Source organism: Silurus aristotelis (genome assembly GCF_946808225.1).
Source record: "Silurus aristotelis genome assembly, chromosome: 17".
NCBI lineage: Eukaryota > Metazoa > Chordata > Actinopteri > Siluriformes > Siluridae > Silurus > Silurus aristotelis.
In genome coordinates this window covers 14,724,482-14,748,278 of record NC_139590.1, presented here as the reverse complement: position 1 = coordinate 14,748,278, position 23,797 = coordinate 14,724,482, and the positions used below count along the sequence as shown (strand labels likewise).

Below are 23,797 nucleotides of genomic sequence, written 5' to 3'. Positions count from 1 at the left end.
TATACCATACAACATTGCAGGTCTTACCACAGTCCTATAAACTTTCCCTTTGATCTTTTGCAGACACTCTTCAATCACAAATCACTCCTGCCACTCCTCTCTACCCACTCCACCCTGCCTGCACACTTTTCTTCACTTCTCTAATACACTCTCCATTCTCCCTTCTCTCCAGCGCATACCTCCACCCCTCCAGGCTCTTCTCAACCTGCTCCCTACTTTCACCACAAATAACAATATCATCTGCAAACATCATAGTCCATGAAGACTCCTGTCTGACCTCGTCTTTCAACTTGTCCATCACCACTGCAAACAGTAAAGGTCTCAGAGCTGATCCTAGATGCAGTCCAACCTCCACCTTGAACCAGTCTGTCGTTCCTACTACACACTTTACTGCGGTCACACTGTCCTCATACATGTCCTCACCACCCTCACATACTTCTCTGACACACCTGACTTTCTCATACATTACCACAATTCCTCTCTTGGCACCCTGTCGTACGCTTTCTCTAAATCCACAAACACACAATGCAACTCCTTCTGACCTTCTCTATCAGCGCCATCAACATTCTCAAAGCAAATAATGCATCTGTGGTGCTCTTCCTCGGCATGAAACCATACTGTTGCTCACAGATGGTCACCTCTTCTCTCAGCCTGGCTTCCACTACTCTTTCCAATGACTTCATGGTGTGACTGATCAACTTAATTCCCCTGTAGTTACTGCAGGTCTGAACATCTCCCTTGTTCTTAAAGATCGGTACCAGCACGGGGTGTTGATTCTCCATTTCTCAGGCATCCCCTTTACCTTCCAAAATCCAGTTAAACAATCTTCTTAAAAACTTCACTGCCATCTCTCCTAAACATATCCATGCTTCTACCAGTATGTCATCTGGTCCAACCAACTTCCCACTTTTCATCCTCTTAATTGATGCTCTGACTTCCTTTTTACTAATCCTATCCACTTCCTGCTTCACTATCTCCACACCATCCACCCTTCTCTCCCTCATTTTCCTCCTTCATCAGCTGCTCAAAATACTCCCTCCATCTTCTCAACCCACTCTCCTCACTAGTCAACACATTTCCATTTGCATCCTTTATTGCTCTAACTTGCAGCACATCCTTACCAGCTCAGTTCCTTTGCCTGATCCTTTTCTTCCTCCTTAGTGTCCAACTTCTCATACAGCTCCTTATATGTCTTTTCCTTGACTTTCGCCACATCCCTCTTCACCTGCTGCCACATATCCTTGTACTCCTGCCTATTTTTCACATCACTCTGTTGATCCCACTTCTGTTTTGCCAACCTCTTTCTCCTTATGCTCCCCTGCATTTCCCCATTCCACAACCACGTCTCTTTGTCTTCCTTTCTATTTCCATATGTCACACCAAGTACCTTTCTAGCTGTCTCCCTTATCACTTCTGCAGTAGTTGCCCAATCATCCAGCACCTCTTCACCGCCACCGAGCCCGTCTGACCTCTTCCCTGAATCGCACACTACAGCCTTCCTCCTTCAGTTTACACCATCTTATTCTTCTTACAGTCTTCACTCTCCTCCTCTTTTTCTTTACCTCCAAAACCATCTTACAGACCACTATCCGATGCTACACTATCAGTCTAGCTACACTGTCCCCTGCCAACACCTTAGAGTCTCCAATTTCCTTCAGGTTGCATCTCCTACATAGAACACAGTCCACCTGTGTGCACCTTCCTCCACTCTTATACGTCACCCTATGCTCCCCCTTCTTTTTAAAATATGTGTTCACCACTGCCATTTCTATCCTTTTAGCAAAATCTACCACAATCTGCCCTTCCACATTCCTCCTTAAAGCCATATCTACCCATCACCTCCTCGTCCATTTTGTTCCCTTCACCTACATGCCCATTGAAATCTGCCCCAATCACCAATCTTTCATTCTTAGGTACACCTTCTACCACTTCATCTAACTCACTCCAAAATTTTTTCTTCTCCTCCATCTCACAACCCACTTGTGGAGCATATGCACTAATGACATTTATCATTGCCCCTTCAACTTACAGCTTCACGTTCATCACCCTATCAGAAACTCTCTTCACCTCCACTACACTCTTACTGTATTCTTCCTTCAGAATCACCATTTCTCTTTCCATCCTTACCATAAAAGAACAGTTTAAACCCACCGCCAATGTTCCTGGCCTTACTCCCTTTCCACTTGGTCTCCTGAACACACAACATATCTACCTTTCTCCTCTCCATCATATCAGCTAACTCTTTACCTTTACCAGTCATAGTACTAACATTTAAAGTACCAACCTTACCTCCACTCTCCTGCACTTCTCCTGTCTCTGTAGACATCTTCCTCCTCTCCTTCTCCTCCTTTGGCCAACAGTAGCCCAATTTCCACCGGTACCCTGTTGACTAACGATACCCATGGCGGTCGTTGGTAACCCGGGCCTCGACCGATTAGGTATGAATTTCTCTTTCTTGATCTGCATATTTGATTTGGCACATGTTTTACGCTGGATGACCTTCCTAACGCAACCCTTCTTATTTATCTGGGCTTGGGACCGGCACTAAGAGTGCACTGGCTTGTGCAACCCTAATGGCTGGGTTTCACAATATACAGTATGCATTAGATTTTTATTATATGTTTTAATCTTTGCCTTTTTTAATTTTTAAATATATTCTTAATACTTATGCTTTTTATTGTATCATGCTTTGCTGAAAATGGAGAAATGCAAGATGCTTTATCTTTTGAAAAGGCATACAGGCAATAAGTTCAGCAGAAATTGACTTTCCCTGTGTAAATATTAATATAACATTTCACCTTAAATATTTTTAGTCTTGCCAGGAGTCAGCAAGATAAACATCAAGATTTTGTGAAAGTAGACCATTGATGAGCTTTGTATTTTTTTTTTTGTTTCTTATCGCTTCAGAAATACAACACTGGGAATATTAAATAAAGATTCGGCAACATACTGTAACGGATAGACCAGGCGTCAGAAACCGGGAGTAAAACAGAATGTCTTTAATTTGTTTTAACATACAAACACACATGAGTTTGAGATGTGACTGGAGCAGATGGAACACTTAACTGAGTACCTTCCTGCGAAGCGTAGCCAGGAGCATGGAGGCACAAAGAACAAAGCAGTCAGTAGTCTGGAATGATCTATGGTAGTAAGATGTAGATCGAATTGTGAGTGAAGATGATTAGGGATTTTATAAAGGAGACGGGTAAATGGAGGACAGGTGTAGGTGATTTGGCAGTTGTAGGTGAAGGAGGGAGATGTGGCTGGTGGTTCTCTGACACATACATAGACAAAAGTTGCATTTAAAATATTAAGGATAAAATTTTAAGGATAAAACAATTTAAGTACAGCCGGTCAAATATCTCTCCTTGTGTATATTAAATAGTGTATATTCAACATATTCAACATATATTCAATATATATATACCTTATTATATATTATATATATAGTGTATATTCAACATAATAAACAGACGGACACATAGGCTGGATAAATAAATGAATAAATGAATAAATGAATAAATAAATAAATAAATAAATAAATAAATAAATAAATAAATAAATACATCCAGCAGAGAGACAAATGAGGCAGCAGTCTAGTTTTTTCCAGATCCTCTAAGGCTCCAATTTGCTTTGAGCTAAAGAGCTGCAGTGCAAAGCAAAGAGACGGCAATGTTTCACCTAACCAATTAAACGGCACCCAGACAGAGCTTGCAGTTCACTAAGTCTCCTAACCACAGGCCTCATAAATCGTCTGCTTTTAGGGTATTGTAGTCACAGAGTAAAGGCTTGATACTTTTTGAACTTCATACACCGAACCATTTGCAATTGGACCTGCAATTGCCTGAAAAATAAAGAGCCTCCACTGCAGCAAATAGGTTACATTTAGACCCAGTCAATTTGTGCTTGAAAAACATTTACTAATCTGAAAGAGATAAAAAGAAAGTCTGTGTGGTTGTGTGGTGCTCTTTGATACAGACTTTTGATAAGTTTTATGTCCTTACTATGTTCTTACAGTTAAATTGAATATTATTTGAGTGGAGACACTCTGGAATAAGCAAACAGTTGTTATTTATTCAATGGTGAGAAAAATATATTGGTAATAATTGTTTTTACTTTTTTCTATGTATTTGTTTTCAGTTTAAGAGCAACTAAATAGATTTCCATTTATGTGTTCTGAATTAAGTCTCATTTATCAACATGTACACTGGCGATCAAAATTGGAGAACAATTTAAAAACAATTAAACAATTCTGAAATAATGTCATTTTCACTTCTCAACAGTTGAAGGAGTTTTTGTCCTGTCTATACCATGTTACCAGAACACGTTTTCCACAAATTAACTAAGGCATATAAACAAAAACATTATTTTGCAGAAAACACACTGATCAAAATTAGAGAACAACAATGACTGTAGCATGGAAAAAGATTACAACAAGATTTTCTAAAGGTTACAACAGTCAGCAATTAGTAGGAAGTGTACAGGCCTCTGCTCTGAATGACTTGCACATCTGCAGCCACAGGACAGCACTAGTCTCTCACACTGCTCTGGTGTGATTTTGGTCCACTCTTCTTCCAGTGTCCTCCACATTTCGGTGACTGTAGTGGGTTTCGTGAGAGGTTTGGTCACTGCAGAGTGGGCTTTCAGTCCAAATGCTCCTAAACATCGAGACAATGTATGATGAGACAGATCCTTACCCTGTTTAGTGCTGAACTGGTGAGCAATTCCAGCTGCAGTGTGGAAACGATTGCCCACTGAGATCCTCCGCAGTGTCCTGTCCTCTCTTGTATATATATGCAGAGTCAGTGAAACTGGAGATTAGGCTGCCAGTTAAATGGGGTTGACAGATAATCAAGGAAATTAGCACCAGGTGCCAGATTAACACCAATAACTGGGAGCTATCTGAAAGTGTTCTCTAATTTTGATCAGTGTGTTTTCTGCAAAATAATGTTATTTTTTTAAAATGCCTTAGTTAATTTGTGGAAAAGGTGTTCTGGTAGCATGGTAAAAACAGGACAAAAACTCCTTCAACTGTTGAGCAGTAAAGATGCCATTATTTCAGAATTGTTCAATTGTTTATAAATTGTTTTTTGATCGCCAGTGTACAGTGTTTTATATAAGATTGAATTTGCAAATAAATACTTAATATATTAAATACAATTTATTACATTTGTGTGTGTTTTAGAACACAATATATTAAAACTATAATAACATAATAATAATAATAGTAATAATAGTAATAATAATAATAATAATAATAATAATATACTATATAATATAATAATAATAAAATATGTATATATTAAAAACCTTTTTAAAAAAAACTTTAAATTCCACAGGTTGATTCATGATTTTCATTTCATTTTTCTGGGCCTCATCTGCACTCAATTTATTTTTAACTACACAGTGTTAAGAGGCTATGGAGAAACATTAATAGAATGCTAATTCTCAGTACCTAGAGGTGGCAAATTTCTTCATTCATTTGAAAAAGCAGATCTTATTAAGAAGGAAACCACTGGGTTGTTACATCCACTAGTAAATGCAGCAGCATACAAAAGGTCTTATAGCACTCTGTGGCCTTGTTGCTAAATTCTGTACTAAATTCTGTAAGGAAAATCAGCAGTAGAGAAGTACAGTAGATGGTAAAGCTATGGCCAGTGCATAATGTCCCTGCAGGTTTTATCCTCTATTGTTAGAAAAGCTTTGAATCTCCACCAAATTAGATTTTATGCCCCTATTTTTAAGACAAGTACATGTCTCTGTTCATGACATTTGAAGTACAGCTGAGGCTGCTGAGCCACTTCCCAAAAAGCTTGTAATTTCAGGAAGCAGAGGATTAATGCTGTGCCTGCAGGCAATCCTAGCATCCTCATCAAGGACCACTACCACACATAAAACTTGGAAGTGATTTGAGTTGCAAGCATGATGATGTGGTTGCTAGATGGCTAATGTTCCCTTGCAGGACTTAAACTGTGTAGCAACACTTTGGGAACGCTTCTGCGTTGTCCACGGTCTGAATCACATGTAATCTATCCAATTGAAGACACGGCATCACCGGCGGGTTCCGAGAGCCGCGAGGAGCTTATGAAGGTTGACACATGACATTAAGAAGCTGGGCCTAACATGGGAGTGTTGCAGGCGTACCAAGCTGACCTGCTGCACAAGTTATATTTGGGAGACATTATGGGCGGCCAGGTGCAAGAGCTCCCCCGTAGGGCGGACCTGGCCCTTTTAATCACTGAAAAGCCTTAACCTCCACTGAGAGGCATCTGTGGCTCACCAAGCCATGCTTCTGGATTCCCCCTCTCTTGCCTTCTGGCCTATTCGGCGACTCTGTTAACTTAGAAGTCGAAATGTTTCAGAAGGCAAAGAAAAAATAGGCTGCGTTCCAGCAGTATCTCCCACAGCACTCATGGGGCTGCTCGGCGAGTACAGCCCCAACCCCAACCCAACACCTTTGAAACAGAGCATCACAACACCCCTGTCAGAGATCCGGCGCGGCTCTCGGGTTCGAAACCCCAGGAGGTGACAGATCTGAGGACAGTCATCTTCAATAAGATAGCTTCGACCATGAAGTCCTGACAGGACATTTTGGGGAGTGGCCAGAGGGCATGTAGCTTTTCATGAATAGCAGCTGGCTTTAAAGCGCCAGCGCTGCGTCGCGCATGCGCGGTAAAACCGGAAGTCGGCAAGTTTATGTTGATGGGACTTTTTTTTTGGGTGATTATTATTATTGGTATTGTTATAATTTTTGTTCTTCTTCTTATTATTATTAGTATTATGTTTATTATTCATTATGATATATATAATGTTATTACGCCATTCTCTGACTGGCTACCAATTACCAAACCCCTTTTGGGTGAGATGGTTAAGTCCAAGGGGAGGGGCTTACACTTTATAAACCAGTCTCCCACTTCAATTCGGGGTTAGAGTTGTAGGAGTGTTGTATTGTGGAGGTAGTGGAGTTGGAGAGCTAATGTGAATGCATATGAGCAGGTGCGCCTACTTTGTATATAGGTTTCTTTACTTTCCTCGTAATTGTCTTTGTTTTGTTATTTTTCCACTTGTTCTTTTCTGTGGAGTTGCATATACACACAAAGTGTGTCCAAACTTTTGGTCTGTACTGTATATATATTATTCATACAGTACAGACCAAAGGTTTGGACACACCTGCTCATTCAAAGAGTTTTCTTTATTTTCATGACTATGAAAATTTTAGAGTTACACTGAAGGCATCAAAACTATGAATTAACACATGTGGAATTATATACATAACAAAAAAGTGAACTGAAAATATGTCATATTGTAGGTTCTTCAAAGTAGGCATCAAGAGAATGCCAAGAGTGTGCAAAGCAGTAATCTAAGCAAAAGGTGGCTACTTTGAAGAACTTACAATATGACATTTTCAGTTGTTTCACACTTTTTTGTTATGTATATAATTCTACATGTGTTAATTCATAGTTTTGATGCCTTCAGTGTGACTCTACAATTTTCATAGTCATGAAAATAAAGAAAACTCTTTGAATGAGAAGGTGTGTCCAAACTTTTGGTCTGTACTGTACTTTGGACTTGAGCACGCTGTAAATAAACACCACTTTACACGGAACATCACAGCGAGTATTGCCATCATTTGGGTAGAAGGCGAACCCGTAAGGCTGCTCTACCACATTTGGTGTCAGAAGTGGGATGGCTACTCGCAGGACAGTGCCAAGAGGACGCACGGCCAGGGTGGTGCTTCGCTCCCAGACCCAGGCAGCCACTGATGAAGACGGCGCATGGGGAACAGTAGATTCAACTGAAGAAGAAAGAGAGGAGAATTGGTTGCCTCCTGTACGACCCAAGGGTACGGCATCCAGGACTGGAGCAGGGCCACCCATTCGAAAAAGGAATGGCAGAGGTGTTCCGGCAGTTCATTAGCAAGAGCAACGCTACCTCCAAGTGCTGCAGACTCTGCAGGAGACCATGCAGCAAGCCATCCAACCAGCTTCTTCATCACTGGGCCTGGAGAGCCCACGAATGGAGCTGCCCACACCAGCACCCCGGAGGATTAGCCTGTCCCCAAGGGTTCCGCACACTTCAACAGGAAGCCCACAACTGGAGCTTCCTACACCAGCTCCCCGTGGAACCTGGAAGTGGCCGGAGGACGAATGGAGCTACCCGCTGGTTCCACTTTTGACCAGGCAAGCCCTGGAGGCCTACCTGGCGATGGATGAAGACCAAGCAGTGGTCTACAGTGAGCTCAAGAAGGTGCTGTTGGAGAAGTTTAACGTTTCTCCAGAAACCTATCGTTAGCGGTTTCGTGCGACTACGACCCCAGTTGCAGAGACACCCTCAGAGACGTATAATCGGCTGAGGCACTTGTACCGCCGTTGGGTGCGACCGGAACTACACACCAAGGAGGAGATTGGTGAAATGGTCATCCTGGAGCAGTTTCTCCGTGTCCTGCCATACGAGATTAGATATGGGTAAAGGAATGGGAGCCGAGAACGGGGCTAGCTGCTGCCAAACTTGCCCAGCAGTTAAGGAACGCTCACCAGGAGAGTCGTCGTTTCCTACTGGTAAAAGGTGACCAGAAGAGTTCTACCAGTGGATGGAGCGCTGGAGAATCTCGCCGCCACATTCAAGCCAGCAAGGGGGACAAAGACACCAGAGAACAGAAACTCACGTGCTACTATTGTCAACAGCCAGGACACAAAGCAACCGTGTGCCCAGCAAGAAAGGCCAAGCTGACGGGCTTTTGTTATGTCCCAAGGAAGGAGGACAGTACAGTGAACTGTATGGGGAACCCCCAACTCGTTCCAGTGACCGTTAATGGGAAGGAGTTGAAGGCTTTGTTGGACACTGGTAGTTCAATGTCACTGGTGAAAAGATGTCACGTGACCAGTGTGTCTTTCACGAATCACACAAAGCTACAATGTGTGCATGGAGAGGTGAAACAGTACAACCAAACAGAGGTGAATGTGACCATAAATGGACAGACATACAGTACAGACCAAAAGTTTGGACACACTCTCATTCAAAGAGTTTTCTTTATTTTCATGACTATGAAAATTGTAGAGTCACACTAAAGGCATCAAAACTATGAATTAACACATGTGGAATTATATACATAACAAAAAAGTGTGAAACAACTGAAAATGTCATATTGTAGGTTCTTCAAAGTAGCCACCTTTTGCTTAGATTACTGCTTTGCACACTCTTGGCATTCTCTTGATGCCTACATTGAAGAACCTACAATATGACATATTTTCGGTCACTTTTTTGTTATGTATATAATTCCACGTGTTAATTCATAGTTTTGATACCTTCAGTGTGACTCTACAATTTTCATAGTCATGAAAATAAAGAAAACTCTTTGAATGAGCTGGTGTGTCCAAACTTTTGGTCTGTACTGTATATATAATATATATAAACTTTTGGTCTGTACTGTATATATAATATATATATACAGTACAGACCAAAAGTTTGGACGCACAAGGTGTGTCCAAACTTTTGGTCTGTACTGTACCTACTCACTGTGGCTATTGTGGACACCCTACCGGCGGATGTTATTTTGGGACGTGATGTACCGGTATTACCAGAACTGGTAAAAGCAAACTGGGAGAAAGAACGAACGAGATCCAACGTCCAGCTAGCATGTCCAGTCGTCACTCGGGCCCAAGCTAAGACGGGACTGCAGCCATTGCCTGACATGGACAGTAGCTTAGGGCGGGACCAAGGGGCCCAGAAAATCACGTCGCCAATGTCGGCTAGAGAAAGGACTTGGTACCCCGGTGCCGGAGATTAAAACAGAAGGACTGGAGGTGAGTGGATGGACTGTACTGGTGAACATCGTGGAGCTGCAGCGCGCAGACGAGTCATGAAAACCTTTATTCGAGAAAGCGTTACAAGGCAAGCAAGTGGACGTGTGTGGGGAGCAGTACATCATTAACAACAATATCCTCTATATGCAAGCCTCGGATGTAACCAGGTTGGTGGTGCCGAGATGTTGTCGCCCCGTGGTGCTGTGGTGCCTAGCACATACAGTTCCCTGGGCAGGACATCTGGCTCTGCAGAAGACCTACGCACGTATCAGCTCACGATTCGTCTGGCCGGCGTTGTACACGGATGTACAAAAGTACTGCACCACAAGCCCCCTCTGTCAGCAGACCAGTGCTGTGCGACGACGAGACAGGGCCCCTCTACAACCATTGCCCCTTATCTCCGTCCCATTCCAACGCATCGCTATGGACATAGTAGGGCCACTGGAAAAGAGCAGTACAGGATATCAGTATATCCTCATCATCAGTGACGACGCCACTAGGTACCCGGAGGCATTTCCTCTACGCTCCATCACCACCCCTAAGATCATAAATGCTCTCATTCAGCTGTTTTCTCGGCTGGGAATCCCAGAAGAGATCCTCACGGACCAAGGGACTAACTTCACCTCAAAGCTGATGAAACAGTTACACCGACAGCTGGGGATCACCGCTATCAAGATCAGTCCATACCACCCGCAGACAGATGGACTGGTGGAGCGCTTCAATAAAACACTCAAAAGCATGCTGCTGAAGTTTGTGTCGGAAACTGGAAGGGACTGGGACAAATGGCTACCTTTCTTGCTATTTGCCTACCGGGAGGTGCCACAAGCATTGACTGGCTTCTCACCCTTCGAGCTCCTGTGCGGTTGGCAGGTCCAAGGACCTCTGGATCTCCTCCGGAGAAACTGGGAGGACCCTTGTTCAGAAAAGAAGGCTGAGAAGGGCATAGTCCAGTACATTTTAGGGATGAGGGATCATCTGAAAAACTACAGGAAGCTGGCAGAGGGGAACCTCCAAAAGGCTCAAAAGTACCAGAAGACGTGGTATGACCAGCAAGCCCGTTCCAGAGAGCTACGACCAGGACAGAAAGTACTGTTGTTGCTGCCAACGTCCACGAGTAAGCTCCTTATGAAGTGGCAGGGGCCCTACAGTGTGGTACGGAGGATGGGGCAGACGTCGTACGAAATCTATCATCCTGACAAAGGCAAGGCAAAGCAAACTTACCATATTAACCTGCTGAAGGAGTGGAAAGAGCCTCCCAGCGAAAAGGCAGACAGGTACTGCTTATTCAGAAGGTGAAGGAAGATCAGGAGGAGGATCATCCGGAACCAAAGGCTAGCGGGCAGACACAGCCAGCAGAGGTAGACCTCGGACACCTGGAGGCACCCAAACAGGCTGAGCTGCAAACGCTCTTTGGTCGATACCCGGCGTTGTTTCGGCAGAGGCCTGGACGGACTAACCTGGTACACCACAAGATCCGCTTGACCAATACAACCCAATCTCGACAGAGACAGTATCGGGTACCTGAGTGGCTGGTGGCACCACTAAAGGCAGAAGTTAGGACTATGCTGGAGATGGGAGTAATCGAGCCGTCAAGCAGTGAATGGAGTAGTCCGGTGGTCATCGTACCGAAGAAGGACAACACCCTCCGCATTTGCATTGACTTCCGTCGATTAAACTCCCAGTCCCAGTTCGACGCGTACCAGATGCCACGCATTGATGATCTGCTGGAAAAGATCGGGGGAGCCAAGTACATGACCACCTTAGACCTGTGTAAGGGATATTGGCAGGTGCCTCTGGAAAAGACGTCCAGACCTTACACAGCGTTCAGGACCCCACTTGGACTGTTCCAGTTCACGGTTCTTCCCTTCGGCCTACACGGGGCACCAGCAACGTTCCAAAGGTTGATGGACCAAGTGCTGCAAGGCGGGGAAGAATGGTCGGCCGCGTATCTGGACGATGTGGTGGTCCATAGCGAGACCTGGGCTGATCACCTAAACCACCTCGAACAGACCCTGAGGAGGATCCAGGAGGCGGGCCTGACACTGAACGTGGCTAAATGTGTGTGGGCCAAGGCTGAGGCAGACTACCTGGGTTACCGATTGGGTGATGGAGAGCCAAGGCCCCAAGTGGACAAGGTAGAAGCCATTCGCAACAGCCCGAGGCCTACAACTAAGAAGGATCCTTCTTAGGACTGGTGGGATGGTACCGGCGGTTCATCCCAAATTTCTCCACCACCGCAGGACCGCTGACCAACCTCCTGGGAAAGGCAGTGAGGAACCGAATACGGTGGACTGACAACTGAGACAGCCTTTGTCATGCTAAAGGAAGGAATGTGTGCAGAGCCTGTCTTACGCAACCCAGACTTTACAAAGTGGTTCACTGTCCAGGTTGATGCATCCTCCGTGGGCATTGGAGCAGTCTTGACCCAGGGTGAGGAAGGCAACCAGAGACCAGTCGCCTTCCAGAGTCGGAAACTGCTGCCACGTGAAACCCGGTACTCCACTATTGAAAAAGAATGCCTGGCAATCAAATGGGCCCTGGAAAGCTCCTGAGGTTCGCTTTTTGGGGCGAAGCTTACCGATATTGGGATCTTAAGTTTGGCCTTGCCCTATAATCCGGTACCTTCAAAAAGTATCTGGATGCTGCTCTGGCTCCCCTGAGACTTCAGGGCATCTGCATCCTCAATTATATTAACAATTGGTTATAGCCTAAATTAGAGCAATTAGCGGTGTGGCATCCAGATGTCGTTCTCACTCACATGAAGGAGCTGGGGTTTCAGCTGACCACCAAGAAGACTGTGCTTTCTCCATTACAGAGAACCACTTATCTAGGTGTCATATGAGATTAACTGCTATGCGTGTGCAACTTTTTCCTGCCTGCATTGCATCAATCCTTATGGCCATCAGGAAAGTCAGAGAAGGGCAGTCACTCACTGTCAAGCAGTTCCAGAGACTACTTGGGCTTATGGCGGCAGCGCTGATGTGATTCCACTTGGCCTCCTGCACACAAGACCCCTTCAGTGGTGGCTCAGGACCCAAAGATACTCACAGAGGGCAATCCCCTCCGTACTATCTGATGTGTTTTCTCAGCAGCACCCAAAGGCTTAGGCCTCTGTGCGACCTAGAGTACCTGGGCGGAACCTGCATAATGTGCTGGAGGCTCTATATGAGCCCCCCTTTGAGTCCCTGGCCACGGCTTCATGGAGGCATCTCACAATAAAGACTGTAGCTGGCTATCTTTCTGGCCTGCTCTGTACCCGCTCTAGGGTGCAGAGGGGACCACAGAGTAGGTGATTCACAGGCCTTCTCTGTGGCCCCCTCTGCACCCTAAAGTGGGATACTTCCCCAGGGTGCCCTCGGTTGTCCCACAACCTGTTAGGCTCCAGGCATTCTATACTTCATTTTAGGCCAAAGACCAGAAGAAGCTGAACCGACTGTGTCCGGTGGGAGCACCAGACACTAACGTCCATAGGATGAGTCCTTGGAGTTAGTCGGAACAACTGTTCATCTGCTACGGCCCTCTTAAAAGTGGCCTACCTGCTAATAAGCAGACTCTTAGCAGATTGGGTTATCAACACTATCGTGTCCTCCAATGAGTCCTCTGGTCTCCCAGCTCCTTTTAGGGTCAGAGCGCACTTGACCTGGAGTGTGGCAGACTCTAGGGCTTGGTCCTCTGGAGTGTCCCTCCAAGACCTCTGCGATGCTGCGGGCTGGTCCACCCCGCTGACCTTTGTCCAATTCTATAACCTTGACCTCTGTGCCACTCCTGGCTGATCTGTCCTTTAACATAATCTGTGCTCATACACACTAGTCAGGGACTGGCCCATCTGGCAGGATTGGACTCTCATTCCCAAAGTGTTGCTAGACAGCTCCAGTTACGGAATGGGAAGGTCTCTAGGTTACGTATGTAGCCCTAGTTCCCTGAGGGACCGAGATGCTGCGTCCCTTTGCCACACTGCAGCAGCGCTTCCTTTTATTTTACAGAAGCTGGTGCTGGCTTCACTCGATGTGCTTTTTATAGCTTCCTAGTCGAGACGTCACCCTGCCAGTGATGCCATGCTTTCCATTGGACACAGATTACACACATGATTCAGAGCATGGACAACGCGGATGCGTTCCCAAAGCGTTGCGACACAGCATCTCATTCCCTCAGGGAACAAGGGTTACATACGTAACCTAGAGATGTTCTCAATGGTCCTGTCTTCGATCCAACAAACTATGTGCCATTTATTAACATTTTTTAAGCGTTTTTCTGAGTCTGACACATAAAACAAAAATCCAAGTACAGCAGTAAAGCTTGTCTTGGGTAAACAAATGTTAAAAATACATCCTTTTTTTTAAGCTAATATAGACATGGGTGTCAATAGATTCACTGATGTAAATCAGTCCTGTGGTTTCATGATGAATTACATCTGACAGCCTTGGCAAACAGAAAAGGTAGGTCTTGAGGAACTGATCAATCTTCTTCAAGTCTAGAATGGAAACAGTTGTCCATCTAAACAAAAAGTTAAGTAGAACACATCATTTATTTGAGGTTTCAATCACTCCAGACAGCAGGAAAAAAGTAATTGCCATTTGTATATTTCTATTATTATTTTTTAACACCCAGATTTAATCATGGGTAGGGGATTAACTAAAGTTGCTCCTGTTTGGTTATATGTACTCTTCAAGGTAATTTTGTGTGTCATCTCATTGACTTTATTCCATCAAAACCTGGACAAAAATGCAGCAGAAATCTATATAGGAAGACATTTTATAGCTAGGAGTTTCTTCTTTTTGTGTAATCTCAAGATGCCAGACCTAGATTGGACAAGACTGGTTCTAATATTGCATTTAATATGTCTGACTAATGAGCCCATACAAAAAAAAACTAAACATGAAAAATATGAACGAAATACAATGCAGGATTAAAAAACTTGGTCTACATGATAGATGCAAGCTTTCCCACTACCATATCTAATGCTTTTAAATATGCAGCGTTCTAAGAATAAACTTGAAGAAATGAAAGCTTGTATCAAATGTGTAAGTACAGAGCCTTGTTTCTATGCTTTTATTAAAGCATGGGAGATGAGGATTTTCACATTATTTTGTGGTAGTTTACTTTGGTTTTACACTGTGGAATGATTATCACTCTTGCCAACTACAGAATTTCCCCTTGATCAGTGGTGGGCCTACTCTCACCATCTCTGCTAGCCTAAACACTATCAGAAGCATTGACCTACATTTACAACCTAAATTGTAATATTTGTTCCATTAAATTGTATTCATTTATTCCCAACTGTCTATTCTCTTCTTTTCACGTTTCTCTTGGTTGCACTGCTTCCAATATCCGTATGTGGATGTTAGATTTTTTGTCTAATCATATTTCAGCCTAAATGTGCTGCCATGTCAATCTAATCTGCCCGGGGCCTACAAAGTCTTTTTAAAATTCAGATTTAAAATTCACCTCACAGGTACTAAATGCACGGCCCGCCACTTATATATATATATATATACACACACACACACACACACACACACACACACACTAATGACAAAAGTGACATATCGCATTTAAATAAGTATTCAGCCCCTTTGCAACAATGCAAAGTTTGATTGGACATGCTCTGGGAAGGCACATACTATACCTTTCTATAAAAGGCCTGACAGCTGACAAGGGAAAGGGTTAAAGAAACTGCCTGCACAGCCCAGAGATAGAATTGGTTAAAGGCATAGATCTGGGGAAGGCTTTAAAACAGTCTGCTAATGTCGCCCGGTCAAACTGAGTCATTGGGGGAGAATCGCCATATTAATAGAGGTGATCAAGAACCCAATGGTCACTTTGACTGAGCTCTGGTGATGCACTGCAGAACCCCACCGATTTGGGCTTTATAGAAAAAAAGGCTAGACAAATGCCTCTCCTGAGTGCAAAATCCATGGAAGCCAGCTTAAAGGACTCTCAGAATGTAACGAAAAAGATTCTCTGGTATGATGAAACCAAGATTAAACTGTTAAGCCTCAATTCTAAATGTTATGCCTGGATGAATTAAGCTCATCACCTGCCCCAAATCATAAAAAAAAGTGAAGCATGATAGTGGCAGCATCATGCTATAGGGTGTTTGTCAGCAGAAGGGACTAGGTAACTGGTCAGGGTTGAGAAAAAGCTAAATAGAGCAATGCACAGAGATATCCTCAATAAAATCCTCCACATTCACAGCGCTTAGGACCACAGTCTGGGCTGAAAGTTCACCTTCCTACATGACAACAAATGTAAGCACACAGCTAAAACACAGGAGTGGCTTAGGGACAACTTTGTGAATGTCCTAGAGTGGCCCAGTCAGAGCCCTGACTTGAACCCTATTAAATCTCTAGAGAGACCTGAAATTGGCTGTCCACTGACAGTCCAAATCCAACCTGACCCAGCTTGAGAGAATTTGCAATGAAGAATGTCAGAAAATCCCCCAATCCAGGTGTGCAAAACATAATAAGCGTAATACACAAAAGGCCTCAAGGGTGTAACTGCTGTCAAAGGTGCTTCAGCTTCAGTACTGACTAAAGGGTCTGAATACTCATGTGATATTTAATTTTTGCATTTTTTTTATTTTATTTACAGGCATTTCTAAAATTCTGTTTTCACTTTGTAACTATGGGGTACTGAGTATAGATTAATGAGTAAAGAAAATCAATTTCAAAGATTGTAAGATGCAACATAAAACAAAAAAAAGTGGTAGGGGTCTGAATATTTTCTGAATACACTGCATTTGCTTTGCTAAAAGTTTAATGCTAAATTGAATAAGCACAAAAAAGAAAAAAGGTATTACAAAAAATCATAAAAAGGTGTTAATTGTTTAGTAGTGTGCAAATACAATTTTTACATCGTAAGGTTATTTTAGACTTTGAATGAATCCAAATGCATGTTTTTGCATAGTGTTTCATAGCTGAATTTTTATCAATAGTTTTATTATAAACAGTCTTATAGTAACCTCACTGTATATATTTGGATGATGCTGAGTGGGTTGATATAAATAGTGAACATCTACAACACCACATTGCAAAAAATAGAGCAGGATTTCAGTGGTGGATCCACAATATTGTGACTGGGGTGGTCAAATTTAGAATGCAGAACTTGTGCGGTGTAGTGTGACACACTACAGTACTACACTAAATACTCATGTGCGCATTTTAATACTTGCAGCATCTCTGGCTAACTCACAACTTTAAAAATGCTTCACAAAAACAGCAAGTCATGTGGATTGTTTTGTTATTTCAGCCCTATGCATTACAGTACACAGTAAAATGAAACAATGTTCCTCATGTTCAAGGTGCTGCATGAAACAATTAACACTAGATGATGAAAAACACAAAACTAAGATGATGCATAGTGCACAACAACATTTAGTGCAAACATCACCGCACGATGAGACAATAAACACTGTCACAGTGCAATCTGGGAATTCTGTGCTGGCTTACCGATCCCATCAGAAATCAATCAATCAAAAACTACAACAGGCTGCAAAACCCTGCTTCAGCAGCTCTGCATGAATTTTTTAAAAACCAAATCCAGGAGAGACTTGTGGCAGAGCACCACTTCAGTATTTTGTTATTAAACTAATTAGATTGGGTATTGATTAAAAAAAAACAAAGCGCACAATACAGGAACAATATTTTCAAACCCATATAATCCAGCTAATGCATGTGACAGCATAAATATTGACATCATTTTATTTATTTAATTTCATGGCTCTGATTATCCTTCTTGCTTATCATTTAAGAGAAGGCCCACATATCTTGTCATAGCTAAGCTGTTGCAGTGTAGAGTTGCATACTCTACTCAGTGTTCAGTGAAGAAAAGTCAAAAAAGTTTTTCAGGTATTGTTGGCATATTTTTTAATCCAAATAAGCTGGAAGCAAACAACATTGTGCTGATATACAGCATCATTCAGTGAAGATGTGGCTGCAGTTTCAGATGGTTTGAGCCAAGTTTAAAACATGTTTGAACTGAAACAGTTAAATCAACCTGGCAATCCTGATTTCTCAGCAGGTGCCTGCATACATTAAACCGGTCCTAATTGTTCTGACATAAAAAAAAAAAAAAATTCTTACAAACAACATGCTTGTCTTTGCATGCAGAAGAGAGCCCTAGATGTTAATATATGTAAGATGAAACTAGAGAGAGCTGGATATGTTGCTTGCCAAGTTAAAATATTACCCAGTGATCATTCCAGTAGGGAAAACAGCACCCCAGTATTCTAATGTTTATCGTGACAATACTGTAAACTGTGTGAAAGACTGGGCTTTTGTCATCAAAATATAAGCACTTGGCTATTTCGAATATTTTCGCAGCACAGCAGGAATTGTGCACATCAGTTTCCTTCATGAATAAAGCAGATAACTACATTTCCTAATATATGATGCTGTATGTTATTTTACTGTATTATGAGCAATCATATGCCTGAAGCACTATAAACAGAATTTATTATAGTAGCTTCGCTGTATGTGTTATGTGTCTGATATCTTTGTGGTTTAGACACAAAAGCTGGACCATTGTATGGCTTTTGCTTTGACAATGAATTGTACTGCATTAAAGCTATAATCCTGCAAAAGGTGTGCTGCCCTGGCATTAGCTTGTGTATTTATTAGCTAGCAGCAAATTTCCCATTGGTTAAAAAAAAAAAGTGCAGGTGCAGGTTTTGACTGATAAAGTGGATTCATTACCTCCCCCTGCAACTCAATCAATATCTGCCAATTGGACTTGGAGGCAGGAGAGAAGACTGCCAGTCTGCAGCCTGTGTGTGTCCATTACTGTTAACTTTGTCTGCTAGCAGAGATGGAAAATTACAGCCCAACAACTTGTTCTGTGACCCTGCATTGTGTGATCTGGTAATGCTGTTAACCTGTTTGCATTTTTGGTTACAAGTGGTTTATAACAATGCAAAAAGTTTGCTGAAGAATGCCCAGACAGTATTTCTTTCTGTGTGTGCATGTGTGCATTTGAATGAATCAAAGTGGAAGCATTCTGACACATGGTTCAACAGTAAATATGCAGAATCAAAAGTCAACAGGAAATATGCAAATATGTCGACAGCTTTCAAGAATGGCAGCTGAAAAGAGAATGCCATTTAAATTGTTGCGCATGTGTGTGTGTGTGTGCGCGTGTGAGTGTGTGTGTGGGTGCATGTGTGTAAACAGAAAAAAAAGCCTTTATTCTTCCTGCATTCTTTTGTTTAAATGTGAGGAAACATTTATTATATTAGCCACTGAGCTACGCAAAAGTTTTGGATGCTGTACTACCTCCATACATCCTACAGCTAAATAATTCAGTAACATCATATATACTTTAAGGTGATTCATTTTAAGCTACATTTAGCATCAACACATCAACACAAAAAGAAATTGAAGACAATATGCTTTCATAAAGCCTGCTAGACAGATTCCTCCTTTCCACTTACATATTGCATAGCTCAAACCTAGTGTCTAGCACATATTGAAGTGACCTCTCTCAGGCTGCGCAATGCGGATTGAGCAGCTCTGTGAGCTTGCAAACAAATACAGAGATGTTGAGCAAATTATATTATATATATATATATATATATATATATATATATATATATATATATATATATATATATATATATATATATATACACATACATACACAGTACTTTTCCAAAGTGACACAGGCACAGTAAGCAAGAAGAACCCATCCAAGGCCATTTCATCTCTTTTTTCTTTATCCCTGAGGGAACAAGACGCTGCATCGCAAAAATTAGGGAACGGACCGCGTTGTCCACGCACTGAAAAAATTTCAGGTCAGTCAAAAAAAATCTGTCAAAATTGGATGCGTGGGTGATGTCACGACCAGGAAGTATAAAACGTGTGTGCAGTGGGGCATAGAGACACAGTGCCATGTGCAGTGTGGCATAGAGACCCAGTGCCACGTTCCCTCAGAGAACTAGGGTAACATACGTAACCTAGAGACGTTCCCTTTCAAGAATTTAAGCTGCGTCGCAACACTTTGGGAACGAGATGCAATCACGCCAGACTAACCAGTCCCTGACTAGTTTGTATGGGCACAGCTAGGTCGAAGGACAAAGGTGCTGGCTAGGAGTGGCACTGAGGTCCAGGATGTAGAACAGGACGAAGCGGGGTGGACCAGCCAAATGTTTTGGAGGGGTACTCCAGAGAATCAAGTCTTAAAGGCTGTCACACTCCGGGTTGAGTGAGCTCTGACTCCGAATGGAGCAGGGTGACCAGAGGACTTATAAGAGGATGCGGAAATCGAGAAAGATGCTTGCTGGAGCTGCCCGTGCCGTGAAGCACTGATTGTGGCAGGATTAATGGACCAGGTTCCTGAAGGGTGCCGGGGCAAGGCAGGGCGGGGTGTTCAGTAGCACGGCCCTTTCCTTATCGGAAAAATCCGAAAGGGTAAGTAACAGGTGTTGCTTCATGGAGGCTAGGGAGGCCATAGACCAGCCAATTGCCATAACAGTCTCTTTGGTCACCCTAAAAGATGCCTCCCATGTCTAAATCCTGCACCAAGTCAGCCTGATACTCCTGTAACACTGCCATGGTGTGCAGGCACGCAGCGGCTCGGCCTGCTGAGACGTAAGCATTACCCACCAGTGCGGGGTCTTCAGGGACGATGCGACACTCAGGTAAAGATAGCTAGCCAGTATCTCTTCAACCCGGGACACCAACCCATAACCACGTTTTTTCAGTCCTGTAACGTTAGAATATAATGCAGATTTAAGACTAAAAAGGTGGGCTGAATAAGGCTTCACCCAGGACACCTCGGTGTGCAGGTCCGGAAAGAACAGCAGACCCCAGCACAGAGGTTGTGACATAGGCTGCAGAAAGCATTGTTGACATAGCTGGAGTTCCTGAAAGGGAATTAACATTTACAGAAAAAGTTTTCGAGCTTAATAAACAATAATTTTTACATATTGAGCCATATGTCATAACAGATACTCATTTATTTCTAGAATTCTATAGGATAATTGCAAATTTCAAAGGGTAAAAAGTATGAAGTGCCCATTAATAATTGTAAAGTAATTATCTTTGGCAAACTACTGTGGTATAAAGGTAATAAAACATGATGTCATTGGAAAATATTAATTGTTTTGTGTCTGGCCGGATCACACCATTTCAATACTGCCTATTTTCCCATAACAGCATGCCTTTTGTATTTCATTTATTTAAGCATTTCAAAAACACAAAATCTCAGTTCACAACTTTTGTATCCCAACCCAGATGGCATCTCCTCCCTCTGGTACTACTGGTACTACTGTAACATCTGGCTTTTCTTTGACCGAACAGCTCTTGAGGCACATTCATTAGCACATTACCATGGAGTCAGATTAGACTGCACCCATAAGGGGGAAATTGGAAAAGGCAAAAGCTATTAAAAAAGAGACACATTCTCTCACTTCTTTTTTCCATCCTTCTTGCATATAAGGACTCCAGACAGCTCCCTGTCAGCCCTTAGAATGCTGGATTTAGCACGTGCATACACGCAGATTGTTAAAAAAGAATTATTCAAAGTCACCTGCACTGAAATTTAGGAGAGAAAGTCAAAGTAGAAGGGGAGGTGAATTAATAATTGAAGCAGGTTGTGAGAACTGAAATGCAAAGTGTTTAGAGAAGATTAAGACAGTGATGCTCATGTTTGTCAGAGGTTGTATATGAGACAATTTTGATGTAGAACAAGACTCATAACACAATTCCTTTTTTTGTAATTTGTAAAAAGTTATAAAATAGACTAAGTGTTTGCTTTTGGTTAGAGAGGGTTACATTTAGGGCTAGGATTTGGCCTGTGTGTGTTTTGGGGTGGGGTGGTGCCATTAGAAATCAGACAAGTTGAGCCTCATCTCAACAGGTTTTTCCTACATTTGATTGAGACTACTGCTTCCCATAACATATCTCAGCCTGCAACTCATATGTTTCATAAACTTATGTCATCAGAAAATTAACAAAGAACTGTATATGGGGTAGCATAATTATTACACTTTTTTCTATTTATATATTGTCTTAGTTATGCTGGTTAATTTTCTCAATGCTTGAGATTATTTAAGATAAGGAACGCGTTTATGCTTAGCTGCCAACTGTGTCGAATCCCTGCACTCGGCATGTTCCACCACTATCAGCAACCCTGTCTCATCAACAGCGGGTCAAAGTGAAGCCCAACTCCATTAATCAGTATGTGTTGGATTACTTTCAAATCAACAAGCTAATTCCATTTACTGTCATCTGGCCTATGAGTGTTCCAGCACACTCTGTAATGGCAGCTGAGAAAAGCCATGTATCGCATACAATCAAATAAAGTGGGTTGGAATATTAGTGACTTTCTGCAAATTGTGCTGATTTTAGGTCTCGTGCTGTTGTGTGATTGGATATGAATGACAAAAAGCCACTCTTTTAACATATTTTCATGTTAGATTTTTATCAAATTTAGTCTTGCATATATTACCTTATTTTAGAACGCTTATTTAACAGGTTCCCAGGCAGTAAACTTACAAGCACAATATAATGTCACTGTAATAATGCAGTGGTTATTTTTTATCTCCCTGGATGTTCAAGTCCTTTTGATTTATCTCAGTTCCCTTTTAGAAACTCGATTTGCCAACCTCCACATCCTGGGTTAAGCCATAATCGGACCGCCTCTTCTGTCCCATGTCTGCGTTGTACTCCAACTTATGGGACTGAAAGAGCGTGGCTAATTGTTGGTGCCCCAGGTTAAAGATGTGCTAGCTCGTTATCTTTTCCTGGGTGTTGCATCATCCCTTAAGACCCTGACCAAGCCTCTGCATAAAATGTCAGTGCTGGTCGGTAAGGCCTATGCCTCAGCAGGTCAAGCCGCTGCGATCAGCACTGACTGGATCCAGTTAACTGCCCAGTTGGTTCAGTGCTGGTATTCCTTCAGGAACAGTTCGCCAAAGGGTTGGCTCCGCCCACCCTCAAAGTCTACGGGTCTGCCAATTCAACGTATCATGATCCTTTGGTGGGGCAATCTCTGGGCAGAGACCCACTGGTGAAGCACTGGTGAATTTCTTTGCGACCCAGAATGCCTGTGTGAGACTTTGTGTTTGAGGCTCTATCTGAGCCATTGGCCAATGCATTTTGGAGGTTTCTCACAGTGTTTCTCCTGGCCATTTTCTCTCTTAAATGAGCACACTAGAAAGGGGTACTCTAAGGTGCCCTCGGTCGCCCCCCCGACCTGTCAGGCTCCAGGCATTCTTTTCTCCTTTTCAGACACCAGACTAGGTGAGGCTGAAACAGGTCTTCAGGGTCGGAGCGTACTCAACCCGGAGTGTCTCGGCCTCTAAGGCTTGGTCCTCTGGAGTTTCCATCCAAGACATCTGCAACGCTACATGCTGGTCCACCCCGCTGACCTTTGTCAGGTTTTATAACCTTTACCTCAGTGCCACTCCTGGTTCCCAAAGCGTTGTTGACGCAGCTCAAGTTCCTGAAAGGAAACGTCTCCAGGTTACGTATTTAACGCTGGCTCCCTAAGGGAGTGAGACAATGTGTCTCCATGCCGCACTGCCGGCATCCCTGCAGCACTTCCTTCTCATTACAGAAGCTAATGCCGGCTTCACTCCATGTGCTTCTATAGCTTCCTGGTCATGCTTTCCATTGGAAGGATTACACTTGTGATTTAGAGCGTGGACAACATGAAAGCATTCCCAAAGCATTGACGAAGCGTTTTTTGTTCCCTCGGGAAACCAGGGTTACATACGTAACACGGAGACGTTGTCATGGTTCAGGTGACATTTAGTCTTCCAATTGCAGACATGGATTTCAAATTAGATCTAAGACATTGACAAACAATCTATAAGATCATTGTGGGTGAAGGTAATTTCCAAAAGTCTCTTTCCAAAGTCTGTTTTGTCTTTCTTAGGGTTTAAAATAAGAACACCTGGTGGGCCACAGTCCAGAACCTAGTAAAGCACTTCAGTGGACAAAAACAGAATACTTGCAAAAGAATATAGTGTTGCAGTACCAATACTGTACAATATA

At 42.8% G+C, this 23,797-nt stretch overlaps 1 protein-coding gene across 3 annotated transcripts in view; it reads right to left on the bottom strand.

The window, feature by feature from the left end:
* The window catches only part of mgat5b (alpha-1,6-mannosylglycoprotein 6-beta-N-acetylglucosaminyltransferase B), a 117,553-nt gene that overhangs the window by 72,347 nt on the left and 21,409 nt on the right, over positions 1–23,797 (bottom strand). Inside the window, exon 1 of one of the 3 annotated variants that reach the window (XM_083565821.1) lies at positions 3,074–3,149. The exons of the other annotated variants lie outside the window; for them this stretch is intronic. The gene's annotated coding sequence lies outside the window, so the exon portion shown is untranslated. Of the gene's footprint in view, positions 1–3,073; positions 3,150–23,797 lie in introns of those variants that run through there. 3 annotated transcript variants of the gene reach the window in all.